The sequence below is a fragment of the Lactuca serriola genome, chromosome 7, assembly GCF_051521515.1.
Source record: "Lactuca serriola cultivar US96UC23 chromosome 7, Lser_US96UC23_V15, whole genome shotgun sequence".
NCBI lineage: Eukaryota > Viridiplantae > Streptophyta > Magnoliopsida > Asterales > Asteraceae > Lactuca > Lactuca serriola.
In genome coordinates, this window is record NC_136414.1 from 146799196 (window position 1) to 146815938 (window position 16743).

Sequence of the window (16743 nt, forward strand, 5' to 3'; positions counted from 1 at the left end):
TCACATAACTTCTGCCTCAAGGTCTCAAAGGCTGACTGCTGGTCTGGGCCCCACCAGAAAGTCACATTCTTCTTGGTCAAACGGGTCAATGGCACAACGATTTTGGAGAAATCCTTGATGAATCTCCGATAATACCCCACTAGACCAATGAAGCTACGGATCTCCGATGCATTCTTCGATACTTCTTACCACATCACTGCCTCAACCTTGGCTGGATCAACTGAAATAGCATCTTGGTTGATGATGTGCCTCAGAACTGCACCTCTCGCAACCAGCATTCACACTTTGAGAACTTGGCATAAAGCCTTTATGTTCTCAGTGTGTCCAATACCCCCCTCAAATGCTGCTCGTGCTACTCCTTGGTCTTTGAATAGACCAGGATATCATCAATTACAACGATCACCAATCGATCCAACATCAATCTATACACCCTGCTCATGAGATCCATGAATGTTGATGCAACACTGGTGAGCCCGAATGACATCAACACAAACTCATAGTGTCTGTACCGAGTCTTGAAAGCCGTTTTCGGTATATCCTCAACCCTAATTCACATCTGCTGATACCCCAAGCGAAGATCAATCTTGTAAAACAAAGACACATCCTGCAGCTGATAGAACAAATCATCGATCCTCGGAAGCGGATAACGGTTTTTTACCGTTAGCTTGTTCAGCTCCCAATAATCGATACACATCTTGTGTGACCCGTCCTTCTTTTTCACAAACAGGATCGGTGATTCCCACGGGGAGCTGATCGGTTCACCCTTGGTCTAGCAGATCCTGAAGCTGCGTAGACAACTCCTACATCTCGGGCGGAGCTAGCCGATACGGTGACTTAGCTATCAGAGCGGCATCCGGCATCCAATAAATACAAAACTCAACTAGCCTCTGTGGAGGCACCCCAGGCAACTCTTCGGGAAAGACATCTTGATAATCTTGTACAACCAGTACATTTCCCTATTCTTTTGGGGCCTCAACCCTCATATCCGAGACATATGCCAAAAATATTGAATAGCCCTGATGAAGAAGTCTCCTAGCCCTCGCAGTTGAATAGAGATTTGGCCCCTACGAGGCTCTCGCTCCATGAACAGCCAGTTCTCCCCTACTTGGGGTTCAAACCCTCACCATTTGGGGCTCATAATCTATCATGACCCCATTGGCTCCCAACCAGTCCATCCCGACGATCGCCTTCAGCCCTCGCAACGGTATCAGGATTAGATAAACACGAAACCTCTCCACAAGCAAATTCAGGACATAGTCTCGATACACCCTCGCAACACTCACAGTACGGTTATCCATAATCTCAACCTCAAGCGGGGAATCCAAAGTCCTCGGCACATCCCAAAACTTCTTACTAAGCACAGAGATACAAACGATCGAGTAGCACCCAAATCAAATAGAACGTGAGCTGACATACCATTGACCAAAAAGGTCCCTATACATGAGCACATATATATACATAAGCAATACAAATCAATATCAAGCAGGAAAATAGAACACGTACCAGAGACGATGCCTGGTGCTGCCCGAGTCTCCTCGGTAGTCAACTGAAATGCACGACTCTTCACTACTGGAGCAACCACCTTAATAGGGTGGCCAATAGTGTCTAGACGTAGGCACCGCCACTGCTCCTGCTCGTCCCTGCAACCTCTAATAATCGGCCCTATTTATGGTCGGTCTGGTTGCAGTAAAAACAAATCAAGCCCTTCTTGGGGCAATCCCTGCTCATTTGGCCCGACTGGCCACACACGTAACATCCCGAGCCTGCCACTCGAGAAGCCCCACTGTGCGGTTTACTACACTTGGCACACCGGTCATGGCCTTGTTGGCCCCTACTGGAAGTATCCGAGGTCATAGGCATTTTATCCTGACCTACTGTTGTTTGTGCCTGCTCTGGCTTCCGCTTGGTGCGGAAGTCCAATTCCATCTCCCACTTATGGGCCTTCCCCACCATCTCATTCATGTTTTTACACCCTGTAAACCTCACAAACTATTAGATATAATCCCTCGGCATGGAATGATACCTCGTCCTCCTCATGTCCTTGTCTGTAGCATACTGTGTGATCAGAAGTGCTCGTTCCCAAAACTTGGCGGTGATCTCCGCTACAGTCTCGTTGGTTTGCTGGAGCTCCTAAAAATCGCTCAGTAATCGTTGCACCTCAATGAGTGGTGGAAACTCGAGATCAAAGAGTATAACAAACGCTGCCCATGTCATCTCAGCCACACCAAATGCCCCTACCTGACTGGTCACCTCTCCCCACTAGTCCCAAGCTCGGTCCCTCAGCATACACGAACCAAATACCACCTTTGCTGCATTAGGGCAAGAGCTCGTGCACTGGTGTTCTCCATGTCTGCCACCTATCGTCGACTGACTATGGGGTCCCTGACCCCGAAGAACTCTGGAACCCCACATGAATTGAACTCCCAAAATGATGGAGTTTGGGCCCTGACCTGTCCCACAGTAATCTCAGCTGTGAATGACATGAGCTGTTCCTCCATGATCTCAATCATCCCTTCCTTGACTGTCCCAAAAATCATTGTGGTAGCGTCGAGGATACCCCTCATAACCTCGGCTGTTATGAGCTCCCGCAGCCTCTCATCAATGGGTGTTGTACCATTGCCCGACCCAGATCCTGATCTTGATCCCCCTACTCCAAATCATGTCACCACCATCCTGATAAGACAAAATGATTAAGATAATCAAAAAGGGGGTCCTCCCACACCAGTTATTCTTAGAGCTTCCACGTCTAACATCAGTTTAGGTATAGGTCCTGTGGTTCCAGTAGTACGTGCCTGATACTACCTTCCACACCTACCTGTACTTTCCCCAAGGCTCTACCTGATAAATCTAATTCTTCCCAGAACAAAGCATATCTCACGGGTACTGTATAACTTAAATCCTAGGCTATCCTAAGATTTCCTCAATCCTATCAACTTAGATATCTAATCAACCATAACCAGTTACTTGCATGCAAATTATACATAGAACAAGATCAAATAGAATTTCGAATAATAGACCATACCCTAAGACCACAACCATACAATGTAACATCCGGGTTCCCAGGTATTATATTTTGTTCTTTTATTTTTGAATATTCTGGGGAGACTCGGCAAGTTGGCATCTAAACTCGCTGAGTATGGTCGTGGATTCGTATGCGAGTTCATAGCTGGACTCGGCGAGTTCACGAGTGGACTCGGCGAGTCCATGTTGTTTAATGAAACCCTAATTTCTAGGGTTTGAGACCTATTTAAAGGGTCTTAGGGCCGTCATTTGCGGCCACCAACCTCCAGAGAAAAACCCCAAGAGATCTAGAGCGTTTGTGAGGACGGAGAGGCCATTCTTGATCCTTTTGTGGGTATTTTTGCAAGAAGGAAGTGACCAAGGCAAGAGGAGGCTGAAGGAGGTGCGATTTTGGTGGTTCTTGAGCTCATAGAGATTGTGTTAAGGTATTATTCTCGGACTTTCTTCAGTTTCGGTGTTGATTCTTTGTGTTAGGGTTTTCTAACCCTTTTGGAGGTTGATTAAGTGGAGCATTTGGTCCCTTCTCGAGTTTGTCTTATGGATCTGGACCCAAAGAGGTCCAGAGGCCTTAGCCCTTGGAGCTTTATGAGTCTTTTTAGGAGCCATGAGCTAGGGATGTCATTTTTCGGGCTAAATCACCATTTTGGACCATTTAGATGTTATATGATTGTCAAGGTCTGAACTTTACGTGATTATCTTGCTTGGGGAGGCCAGATCTGTGATTGTATGGAACAGATCTGACCTCAGCAGTTGTATAGAGTTTTTGCATGGAATGAACTCGTCGAGTCCGAAGAACAGACTGAGTTTAAGTGGAACTTGTCGAGTTAGGGAATAACTCGGTGAGTCGAGGAGAGTCAGGGGGGACTGAGTGTAAGAGGGACTCGTCGAGTTGTTCTTGAGACTCGGCGAGTCGAGTCGGGGTGGCCCCACGATTCATGCCAGGTGGAACTCGTGGAGTCAGGGGAAGTACTCGACATGCCAAGAGAGGGACTAAGAGAGTTAGTGGACACGTGTAGACTTGCCGAGTCGCCCTAGTGCACTCGACGAGTCGGGTCAAAGTTTGATCGTTGACCTTGTTGACTTTTAGGGTTGAGTACAGTTGTATTTATGAGAGTATTTACTTTATGTGATTAGGCGGAGGCTAGATCACATTCCCACCAAGTCAGATATTTACCAAGACACCGAGGTAAGTCTTCTCACTATACGTTACCTAGAGTGGTATATTATGTGGACCAGAGGGTCCTATGTGTTATGTATGAGATTATGTGTTATGTGTTATATGATGTTATAGACCGGACAGAAGGGTCCAACGATACAAACCGGGCCGAAGGGCCCAACGAGCTACGAACGGAGTAAAAGGTCCAATAAGCTACGGGACTGGAGGGTCCCGCTGAGACACATTGACCGGAAGGTCGTATTATAGCCTCGAGTGGCGTATATGTTGTATGCGGTATTTTGGGGAACTCACTAAGCATTTATTCTTACAGTTGTTGTGTTATGTGTTTCAGGTACTAGTGATGAGCGTGGGAAGGCGCCAACACGATTCGTACACATACACACACGCATTGGAGTTTATGTTTTAGATTCTGGGGAGATGTTTTGTGATGATAACATTTGATACAATATGTTTTGACATTATTTTATGAGTAAATGTATGTTTTAAAAATGAAAAATTGTTTTGAAATTTTACGTTGTTACAAGTTGGTGTCAGAGCCTTGGTTTAAGGGATTCGGATGCATCTTCGGGCGTATCTGAACTCAAACTGAGGATTTGAGGAAAATTTTGATAATGAAGTAAAATTTTGAAAATAGTAAAAAGAGTTTTGAGACAAACAGAGCAGAGTCGTGTGTATGATCAGCCAGCACCCGAACGGTGAATCCCCAAAGTACCCTTACATTATGTGTTATGAGATATGTTATGTTACATTATGCATGCTAGAGTAGGCTAGGTATACATATTAGGACTAGAGTGGCCTGATTTGTGATGCCTTAGCCTAGGAGATTTTTGCTGCTGAGATGCTTTGAGAGCGAGTAGATAGCAGTTAGGAGCTCATGAGGATAGAGTACTTGTAATCCAAGATCCAAGGATTAGTGGGCATTCCAAGTAAGAATCTTTTGGACAACGGAGGACAAGTAGGGTTGCGTCATTGAGTATGTGTATGCTCAATCGAGTCTCTGATAATTTTTGTCTTATTTCAGAGGCATCATGGTTGGGACTCAACACACACCTGAGAGCAGTGGTGTCAGCGACGAGGAGATCCGTCGATTGATTCATGAGGAGGTGGCTGCTGCCATCCGGGCTGAGATTCCTGAGATGTTTGGGGACATTAAGACCACGTTGATTGATATTTTTGATGAGCGGTACGCAACGCTGACTGAGGCTGCTGCAGCTACATCTACTGTTGCTGTTGCTGCTGCTAGACCTCAGGGAGGTGACTCGTTGTTGTTCCGGGAGTTCAGCAACACAAAGCCACCAGAGTTCGACGGGACGTAGGACGCAATTGCCGCTATGAGGTGGATCTCTGACATCGAGGGATGTTTCTATACGTGTTCTTGTCCAGAGCACTTGAGGGTTCGGTTCGCCCTAAACCAGCTCCACTTGGGAGCGAAGGATTGGCGGAAGTTCGTGATGGCAAACTTCACCTTGGCTGAGATTTCCGAGGTGACCTAGGAGAGGTTCACCGCTATGTTCAGAGAGGAGTATGTTTCCTCGGAGGAGAGGGAACGATTAATTCAGGAGTTCTTGACCCTCAAGTAGGGTACGTATTCTGTGGCAGTCATCACCAGGAAGTTTCATGAGAGGGCGATGTTTTGCCCTGAGCATGTGTCTTCTGAGCAGGGTCGTATGAGCCGTTATCTGAGTGTGCAGAGGAGAGATATTCGGGAGTTCGTGGCGAACTCGACTTACCGGACATTTGCTAAGCTCCAGGCAAATACCCGGAAGAGGGAGATTGCGTTGGAGACTCAGGACAGGGAGGAGGCCGAGTCACAGAGGGTGGATCGGTGGCCGGCTCAGTGTCAGCCGGCAGCCAAGCGGGCTAGACCCGCTGATTCGAGATCTGGGGGCGCGAAGGGCCGCACTTGTGGGAAGTGCGGTAAGATTCACGAGGGGTCGTGCATGGCTGGGGTGTGCTACAAGTGTGGGAAGGAGGGGCATATCACGAGGGATTGCCCCAAGGGATTTTCAGTTTCCTTTCATTGCAACCAGACCGGCCATCGGAAGGCCGAGTGCCCGCAGCTTCTTTAGGGATCAGCGCAGGGATCTACGTCTGCTGCTAGGGCTACCGAGGTTCGGCCGGTGAAGGCCGAGGCCCTGAAGGCTCGTGGGAGAGCATTTCAGTTGACCGAGGAGGAGGTCCGTGCGGCGCCCGATGTTGTGGCTGGTATGTATTATCTTTTCATCTTTTATTTGAGTTGAGTTTTTATGCTTATATGATGATATGCGTAGGTACTTTTCTTGTGAGTTATGTGCCTGCGTTGGTATTATTTGACTCGGGTGCGAGTCGGTTGTTTGTTTCCGTAGCATTTAGTCAGCATATTAGTATCCGTCGAGAGGCGTTGGATCAGCCTCTGCGAGTTTCCATAGTTGATGAGTGAGCAGTGTATGCTTCGGATGTGATTTGAGGATGTGTCCTTGAGATCTTTGGTGTGGAGTTCCCGATAGACCTAGTTCCGATCGCGATGGGGGACGTCTGTGTTATCGTGGGTATGGATTGGTTGAGCCGATATGGAGTTGTGATAGATTGCGAGCGTCAATTGGTGACGATTCGAGACCCTAGTTGGGGAGTTCTTACGGTGTACGGCGAGGGTACACGTACGGGGTCAGCATTTTGCTCGACCGCCAGAGCAAGACAGAGTCTACAATAGGGCTATAGGGAATTTGTGGCATATGTGATGGATGTGAGGGTTGATTCAGAGAGACCAAAGCCAGTTGATGAGGTCCCGATAGTGCGTGAGTTTACGGATGTGTTTCCAGAGGAGTTGTCGGGTGTGCCTCCGGAGAGGCAGGTAGAGTTCGGTATTGAATTGGTTCCGGGAGCTGCGCCTATTGCCAAGGCACCTTACCGCCTTGTGCCTCCGGAGATGCAGGAGTTATCCTTACAGCTTCAGGAGCTGCTGGGGAAGGGGTTTATCAGGCCGAGCACTTCGCCATAGGGGGCGCCTATTCTTTTTGTCAAGAAGAAGGATGGTTCGCTCCGGATGTGCATTGATTATCATGAGTTGAATAAGCTAACGGTCAAGAACCGTTACCCATTGTCGAGGATCGATGATTTGTTTGATCAGTTGCAGGGAGTATCTTGGTTCTCCAAGATCAATTTGAGGTCTGGGTATCATCAGGTGAGGGTGCGGGAGGAGGACATCGAAAAGACAACATTCCAGACTCGTTATGGGCATTACGAGTTCGTGGTGATGCCTTTCGGACTCACCAACGCACCGACGGTGTTCATGGATCTCATGAACAGGGTGTGTAGACCAATGTTGGATCGCTCAGTGATCGTGTTCATCGACGACATATTGGTGTATTCGAGATCCAGAGAGCAGCATGAGGAGCATTTGAGGGAGATCCTCGGAGTTCTGAGATCGGAGAGACTTTATGCCAAGTTCTCCAAATGTGAGGTCTGGCTACGAGAGGTTCAGTTTTTGGGGCACCTCGTTAACCAGAATGGGATATTGGTCGATCCGGCCAAGATTGAGGCGGTCATGAGGTGGGAGGTGCCGAGATCACCCACCGAGATCAGGAGTTTTCTGGGTTTGGCCGGCTATTATCGGAGATTTATTAAGGATTTCTCCAAGATCGCTGTGCCACTCACCAAGTTGACCCGGAAGGGTGTTGCGTTTTCATGGGGTCCGGAGTAGCAGACCTCGTTCGAGACACTTCGCCAGAAATTATGCGAAGCCCCAGTGTTAGCCCTTCCAGAAGGGATGGAGAATTTTGTGGTATATTGTGATGCATCGATATCCGGATTGGGAGCGGTGCTTATGCAGAGGGGGCATGTGTTAGCATATGCATCGAGGCAGCTTAAGCCTCATGAGTCGAGATATCCCACTCATGATCTGGAGCTGGGAGCGGTAGTATTCGCTCTCAAGATATGGCGACATTATATGTATGGGGTTTGGTGTACGATATACACGGACCATAAGAGCTTGAAGTATTTGATGGATTAGCCCAACCTGAATATGCGCCAGAGGAGGTGGTTGGACATGGTCAAGGATTATGATTGTGAGATCCTGTACCACCCGGGCAAGGCTAATGTTGAAGCCGATGCATTGAGCCGTAGGGCGGAGGGCGCCCCAATACGAGATGTTTGTTTGAGATTGTCAGTGATGACCCCGGTGTTGGATGCTATTTGTGGGGTCCAGGCTGAGGCTGTGAAGCCAGAGAGCCAGAAGAGAGAACGAGTTGTCGGGATGGTATCGGAATTAGTTACCGATCGCCGGGGGCTTATGACATTTCAAGGTCGGATTTGGGTACCGTCCGTGGGCGGCACGCGTACCATTTTGATGGAGGAGGCCCATCGATCGAAATTCTCGATCCATCCCGGGGCCACTAAGATGTATTTGGACTTGAAAAAAGATTATTGGTGGCCCTGTATGAAGAGGGATGTCGCATGGTTTGTTGAGAGGTGCTTGACCTGTCGCAGGGTGAAGGCCGAGCACCAACGTCCACATGGTAAGTTGCAGCCATTAGAAATTCCCAAGTGGAAACGGGAACAGATTACCATGGATTTCATCACCAAATTGCCTAGGACCGCGAGGGGTGTCGATGCAATTTGGGAGATTGTGGACAGGTTGACGAAGAGTGCTCACTTCCTGGCCATCAGTGAGAGCTCTTCCACGGAGAAGTTGGCAGAGATGTACGTCAGAGAGGTGGTATCACGGCATGGAGTGCCGATATCGATTGTCTTAGATCGATATGTACGTTTCACTTCCAGATTCTGGAAGAAGTTTCATGAGGAATTGGGTACGAAACTGCACTTTTGTACCGCATACCACCCACAGACTAACGGGCAGAGTGAGCGGACGATTCACACGCTCGAGGACATGCTCCGAGCATGTGTGTTGGATTTCGGCGGGAGTTGGGACACGTATTTGCCCTTGGCAGAGTTTTCTTACAACAACAACCATCATTCGAGCATTGGCATGCCGCCCTTTGAGCTGTGGTATGGGAGGAGGTGTCAGACCCCTATTTGCTGGGGAGAGGTAGGGCAGCGTGTGATGGGTAGTACCAAGATTGTGCTTCAGACGACAGAGTAGATCCAACAGGTCAGACAGAGGTTGTTGACCGCTCAGATTCGTCAGAAGAGTTATGCGGACAGACGCCGGTCCTAGCTTGAGTTTCAGGTCGGTGACTTCGTGCTCCTGAAGGTCTCTCCTTGGAAAGGGGTGATCCAATTCAGGAAGAGGGGCAAGTTGGGGCCCCGGTATATTATTGGTCCTTTCAGGGTAATCATGAGGGTAGGCAGGGTAGCTTATCGTTTGGAGATGCCGACAGAGTTGGGTAAAATTCATGACACTTTCCACGTGTCACAACTACAAAAGTGTATAGCCGACGAGTCGGCAGTGGTACCATAAAAGATATTCAGGTGGATGCGAGTCTGAATTATGCTGAGAGACCGGTGGCGATCAGGGATCGGAAGATCAAAGTTTTGAGGAACAAGGAAGTGCCTCTGGTGCAGGTCTAGTAGCAGCATCGGAAAGGGTCAGAGTTGACTTGGGAACCAGAGCGTGTGATGCGGGAGCAGCATCTGGAGTTGTTTGCAGAGTGAGACTTCGAGGGCGAAGTTTCATTCTAGTGGGGGAGAATTGTAACATTCGGGTTCCTAGGTATTATATTTTGTTCTTTTATTTCTGAATATTGTGGGGAGACTCGGCGAGTTGGCATCTAATCTCGCCGAGTATGGTCGCGGATTTGTATGCGAGTTCACAGCTGGACTCGACGAGTTCACGAGTGGACTCGGTGAGCCCACGCTGTTTAATGAAACCCTAATTTTCAGGGTTTGAGACCTATTTTGTGACAACCCTAAATTTCCATTCTGTACAATCTCTGTCACTTCAATAGAAGTTATAGTGGTCACTGTTAATTTTCAGACTTTTTCACACGAGTTTGAGTAATTCAGGGTTTACACTTCAGGAAATATCAGGAGAGTTGGTGCACTAGGGTTTTGTGCAACACTGTTATTCCAACACTCTATTATATTAGAGATCATTTCAGGAATAAAAATATTTTCTGCCAAAATATCTCAAGACTATAAATAGATTTCTGAACCAAATTCATTCATTATTAACATTTCCAACTAGAGAAAAGCCATTTTCTCTCTGACGGATCTTCGGGTTTTTATACCAAAACGTGAGTAACTCTTTCTAGTAGTGTTAGAATGCTTATTAGATGCTTATAACATGATTTAGATGGCTAAATCATTAGATCTACGAGTTTACTCCCCAAGGTGTTCTTGGGCGGTAAACTCCCGAAACGAAGCCAAAACTGACCCTTTTGTTATGCTAAAGCCTTAGACTATTATGTATCCATGTTAGGGACAAGAAAACAACCAAAATCCACCCAAGTTTGGGGAGTTTACGGCCCTAGATTATCATAGGTCGTAAACTCCAAAATTCAAGCACATAATGGTACTTTTGAGGCTCCTAAAGCCTTAGACAATTACCTAGACTTGTTCCCATTAAATCTAGGGCATCAAACACATCAAAAAACACAAACAAAAGAGAGTTTACGGCCCAAGTGTATCTTAGGCCGTAAACTCCATTGAAATGGACAAAAGGGGTGTTTTCATGACACCTAAAGCCCTAGACCTTTACAATGAATTGTTTCCACTTAATTAAAGGACCAAAACCACATCAAAATCACTTAACAAAGTGAGTTTACGGCCAAGACATGGTTCTTGGGCCGTAAACTCCTAAAAAGGGCACCAAGGTGTGACTAATGCCTTCATATGCTAGGAACAATTGTCTAGAACATGTCCTTCAAAAGCAAGAGACTTGAAAACAACAAAAACACCCAATACTTAGATTTAACGGCCGTAAACTCTAAGGGGATTGGCCTCAGGGCCATAAACTCCTATTTGGAGTATTTCTAGACCTTAAACCCTTCCAAGGACTTAGCCATCAAGTTAGAATAATTCTAGAAAGCATTTGGGACTTCAAAACACACCAAACACACATGTTTGGGAGTTTACGGCCGTAAACTCAAGAGTTGACAACCGTAAACTCCATGTGTGATGGTTTATAGGGAGTAAACTCACTTATAGGGTCCTTTGGAACCCTAAACACAAATACCTTGTCCCACAATAGCTTAGATGCAATCCTTAAGGCTTAAAACACTTATATAAAGTGTTTATTATGTCTAGGATGTCTTAAACATTATCAATTAGTCATTTGAGTCTAATTGAATGCATATATGTGTGATTATATGTTCATTAGGATCGTAGTGTGTGCACAAGTCCTCGCTTGACACCTAGCCATCCTATACCATTCAGTTCATTCCAATCACCAACTACAGGTGAGTTCATACCCCTAATCAATATTTTAAATGATTTTAAATGCTTTAATGCGGGGGGGGGGGGGGGGGGGAATACAAGTAGAAACAAGCATGTTATTAAATCATTGATATGTATTTTATAACTGTGTTTGTCATTTAACAGATTTCACATGCTACAAAATGTGATGCATGAAATGGTTTTACATCTTAAAAGCACATTGTTACCAAATGTTTTACCTTTGAAATGTTTATTAAAATGACATCAAGTCATTGTTAATTATTGTTCAAAACCCATAAGATGTCTTACAAAAACCATTTTTCATTCTTGAACTAAACTATGCATATACACTTATATTCTTATATATGTATTGATATTATAGTTTACATTTTTCATTTAGTTTCCCACACCCTTGAGTAGTAAGAGTGTACAAACCTACATGATCAACCAGTTATATTACAGTAAATTATCATAGGGATAATTTGAAGATATCAAACATTACTTCTATTACAAGGAATCACACAAGAGTCAGTTCATTCATGAGTCTATACTAGTACATTACCTGATACATGAATACCTACAGAGGTTTACCTGATACATGAATATGTTTACATATACTTACTTGTTACATGGACACACATACATGAATACCATACATGAACACTTTTACATAGGTGCATTATCCTGTATTCACTTACCTGGATACTTGTACTTAGGACTACGAGGATGATTTATTAGTACTTACTGTGTAAATTGTCTTTCCTATCCCGGTTCATGGGATAGCTAGACGGGACTTACCATTCCGAACCCCACTGATTAGCACCAGTGGTCGATGACCATCTTCGGAGGTCTAAGGTTACTACTTATATTAGGAAGATCGATTTGGGACTAACCCTTCCACCCACCTGCTGCTGCTATAGAGGACAATTGGACAATCTTCGGATGTTCATTAGGTTATACATTTCGCTTCATGCGATGTTGTGTTGGTCCTAGTACCCATTGACAACACTTACGGTAGTACATTTTTCCTGTTTACTTTATTTTGTGATACATTCACATAAACGATGAGTTCGACTAAGCACTTTTAGTACTAGTCAACACAAATGAAAAACTATCATTTTACAAATAGAACATTCGGGTCTTGGTAGAAGACTACACTTCATACTTACAAAACATTCGGGTCTTGGTAGAAGACTACACTTCATACGTACAAAACATTCGGGTCTTGGTAGAAGACTACATTTCATACTTATAGAAAATAAGGGTTTTTCTAGGGATTTCATACTTACCTCAACATTTTCATTTAAAGGTTTACATGGCCTTCATAAGAGATTTTCACAAACAAGGCAATGACACTTATATACTTATGAATTCACCATCTTTAAAGTTGATACTCGCTTTCAAAATAACTTGTATTCTCAGGTCATCAGTAGACAGGTATGGAGGCCAGGTTTTGAGAAGACAGAGCAGACAAGTCTCGTCTTTTATTTTGATTGTATATTTTTGGTGTCTTATTACAATGAAAGAACACACATGTATTAAACTTTACTTATAATGCAATGGATGATGTTGTTGCTTGTTTATTATATTACACTGTTGTGATACTGTACATGACGTCCTCCACCCTTGAACGTTTCCGCCGTTCGTGGTTTTGGGGTGTGACATATTTAAAGGGTCTTAGGGCCGTCATTTGCGGCCACCAACCCCCAGAGAGAAACCCTAAGAGATCTAGAGCGTTTGTGAGGAAGGAGAGGCCATTCTTGATCCTTTTGTGGCTGAAGGAGGTGCGATTTTGGTGGTTTTTGAGCTCATAGAGATTGTATTGAGGTATTATTCTCGGAGTTTCTTCAGTTTTGGTGTTGATTCTTTGTGTTAGGGTTTTCTAACCCTTTTAGAGGTTGATTAAGTGGAGCATTTGGTCCCTTCTCGAGTTTGTGTTATGGATCTGGACCCAAAGTGGTCCAGAGGCCTTAACCCTTGGAGCTTTATGAGTCTTTTTGGGAGCCATGAGCTAGGGATGTCATTTTTTGGGCTAAATCACCATTTTGGACCATTTAGATGTTATATGAGTGTCAAGGTCCGAACTTTACGTGATTATCATGCTTGAGGAGGCCAGATCTATGATTTTATGGAACAGATCTGACCTCAACAGTTGTATAGAGTTTGTGCATGGAATGAACTCGCCGAGTCCAAAGAACAGACTCGGCGAGTAGTATGAAGGTTGCCCGTAAATCACTCAGTGAGTGGACTTGTCGAGTTGGGGAATAACTCGGTGAGTCAGAGAGAGTCAGGGAGGACTGAGTTCAAGTGGAACTCGCCGAGTTGTCCTAGAGACTCGGCGAGTTGAGTCGGGGTGGCCCCACGATTCATGCCTGGTGGAACTCGTCGAGTCAGGGGAAGTACTCGACGTGCCAAGAGAGGGACTAAGAGAGTCAGTGGACACGTGTAGACTGGCCGAGTCGCCCTAGTGCACTCGACGAGTCGGGTCAAAGTTTGACTATTGACCTTGTTAACTTTTAGGGTTGAGTACAGTCGTATTTATGAGAGTATTTACTTTATGTGATTAGGTGGAGGCTAGATCACATTCCCACCGAGTCAGATATTTACCGAGACACCAAGGTGAGTCTTCTCACTATACGTTACCTAGAGTGGTATATTGTGTGGACCAGAGGGTCCTATGTCTTATGTATGAGATTATGTGCTATGTTTTATATGTATGTTATATGATGTTATAGACCGGACCGAAGGGTCCAACGATACAGACCGGGCCGGAGGACCCAACGAGCTATGACCGGACCAGAGGGTCCAACGAGCTACGGGACTGGAGGGTCCCGCTGAGACACATCGACCTGAAGGTCGTATTATAGCCTCGAGTGGCGTATATGTTATATGCGGTATTTTGGGGAACTCACTGAGCATTTATGCTTACAGTTGTTGTGTTATGTGTTTCAGGTACTAGTGATGAGCGCGGGAAGGCGCCATCATGATTAATACACACACACACGCATTGGAGTTTATCTTTTAGATTCTGGGGAGATGTTTTGTGATGATAACATTTGATACAATATGTTTTGACATTATTTTATGAGTAAATGTATGTTTTAAAAATGAAAATTTGTTTTGAAAATTTACATTGTTACATACAAGGACTAGGAAATAAGGCCAAATCAATCATTTTGAGGCTATAAGACCCTAACCGTAAACAATTTTTAAAGCATACACATAGCAAAATCCATCCAACTATCATAATCCAACTATCAGTATAACATGGGTCGGCCTTGATGCCTTCAACCCATTGGTATGGTGAGGAGACTCACCTCCCAAGAATACTGAACTGATAAGATATGATAGGACCCAACACGCAACTCCAATTCAACTACCTACAATCATCGTGTGACTAGCTTTGTCAAAATCTCTAAATACCAATAATACAATCATGGTCAAACTTGGTCAAAGTCAAGGTCAATAGTCCATGTTGACCCAACTGGACAAGTGCATCTAGCAACCTGTCCAGTTCCTTCAGTGTTCAGAAAACCATGGAAACCGTAGCCAACTCGCCGAGTTATCTTTTCAACTCAACGAGTTTACTCGTCAGACCGAATACGAGAAAACCCAATCCAACTTGTCGATTCATCTCATCAACTCGCCAAGTTTACTTTGTACACTGAAAACGGGGAAAACCTAATCCAACTCATCGTGTCATCTCATCAACTCGCCAAGTTTACTGAGTAGACCGAAAACGGGAAAATGTGATCCAACTCGTCGAGTTATCTCATCAACTCGCGGGGCTTTCCATTGTCTTAACATATTCACTCTTTTCAGTCGAATCCAACATCCCAAACTACAGATCCAATCCATTATGACTAAAATACCACATAAAGTTGCAAACTTTATGTGCATGCAAGGCCTCAAAAGGCTAAAACACTAAGACTAAGGTTCATACAAGGTTTATAGCATGGAAAAGGGCCTAGACTAGATAAAGTGGGCAACTTTATGTCCATGGAGGCCTGGAGGTGTCCAGATCTGAAACCATATCCTCATGACAAATTCAAACCCGAGAATGACACCATTAATTACCAAAAGTGACAATATATTTTCACAATATGAGATCTAAGCAAATGGTGGTTAAGGTAGCAACTTTAGACCTCAAGATGGTTACCAAAACAGAGTAGATGTCAGATCTACTGCCTCTCTCTTTACTCCAACTTCTTGAAGCTCCAAACTCCTTCATAACCACACCAAGATCACTCTCCAAAGCTCGCTCACACACTAAAGAAGGTATAAGGCTCGATCTAAGGTTTCTCTGGGCTGTAAGGACGATGAGGGAGGCTATAAATGAGCCATAAGTTCTTTAAATACCGGTACAAATCCCTGGAAATTAGGGTTTTCCTTCACAGTGTCTAATCGTTGAGTTTGAGCCTTCTAACTCATCGAGTAGACCCTGAGTCTTGCATGCAAAACTATCTCTACTCAACGAGTTGGAGCTCCACAACTCGTCGAGTTCCAGTCCAAAACCATAACATCTTCAAAATAATAAATGATGCCTGAAATGAGCATTACAAATAAAATCATATCAAGACTAATGTTCTGGACTTTTTGTCATAATTCATATATATATATATATATATATATATATATATATATATATATATATATATATATATATATATATACACACACACACTTACGTTTTGTAGTAAAAAATAATGGATTGTCCAACAGATGAAGAAGGAATGAGATCCTCATCAATCACAGTCATGATATCACCTTAAACATTGGAAAGCTCTATTCCACCTCCTCTCTGTATTCCTTAATCCTTTTAACATTCGCCTTTTTTCCTTTAGATTCTTCTTTTTTCCTTAATTGAAGATAAAATCCTCCATGATACCTTTTGTGATGCCACAAAAAATTTCTTATATCCAAATGAGAACATATTCCTCTCAGCAACAGTCAATTTGATATGAAGTTTTGCTACCTTCTTCCTCATGTCCATCCTTTCTGAAACCAAATCAATGCAAATCAGTAGTTAAAATCAACCAAAATTATCCTCCTAATCTCAATGTTTACCTTCCTTACTAATAGCTAAGTTTCTAAAACAGTCAACATTTGATATGTTAAGGACATCGAAGCTTTATTTCTTTCAACAAATGGCCACAAATTTCTAATTTGGTACTTTTTACATAGATTAGCATAGGTATCAATACTTTTATATAAAGTTCCAAAATTGAATATCG

The 16743-nt window shown here is 44.4% G+C and overlaps 1 pseudogene; it reads right to left on the bottom strand.

Annotated features, from left to right (window-relative positions):
- LOC145064433 (14-3-3 protein 9-like) overlaps window positions 1-16502 on the bottom strand; it is an 82262-nt pseudogene extending 65760 nt beyond the window's left edge.
- Between the last annotated feature and the right edge of the window lie 241 nt (window positions 16503-16743).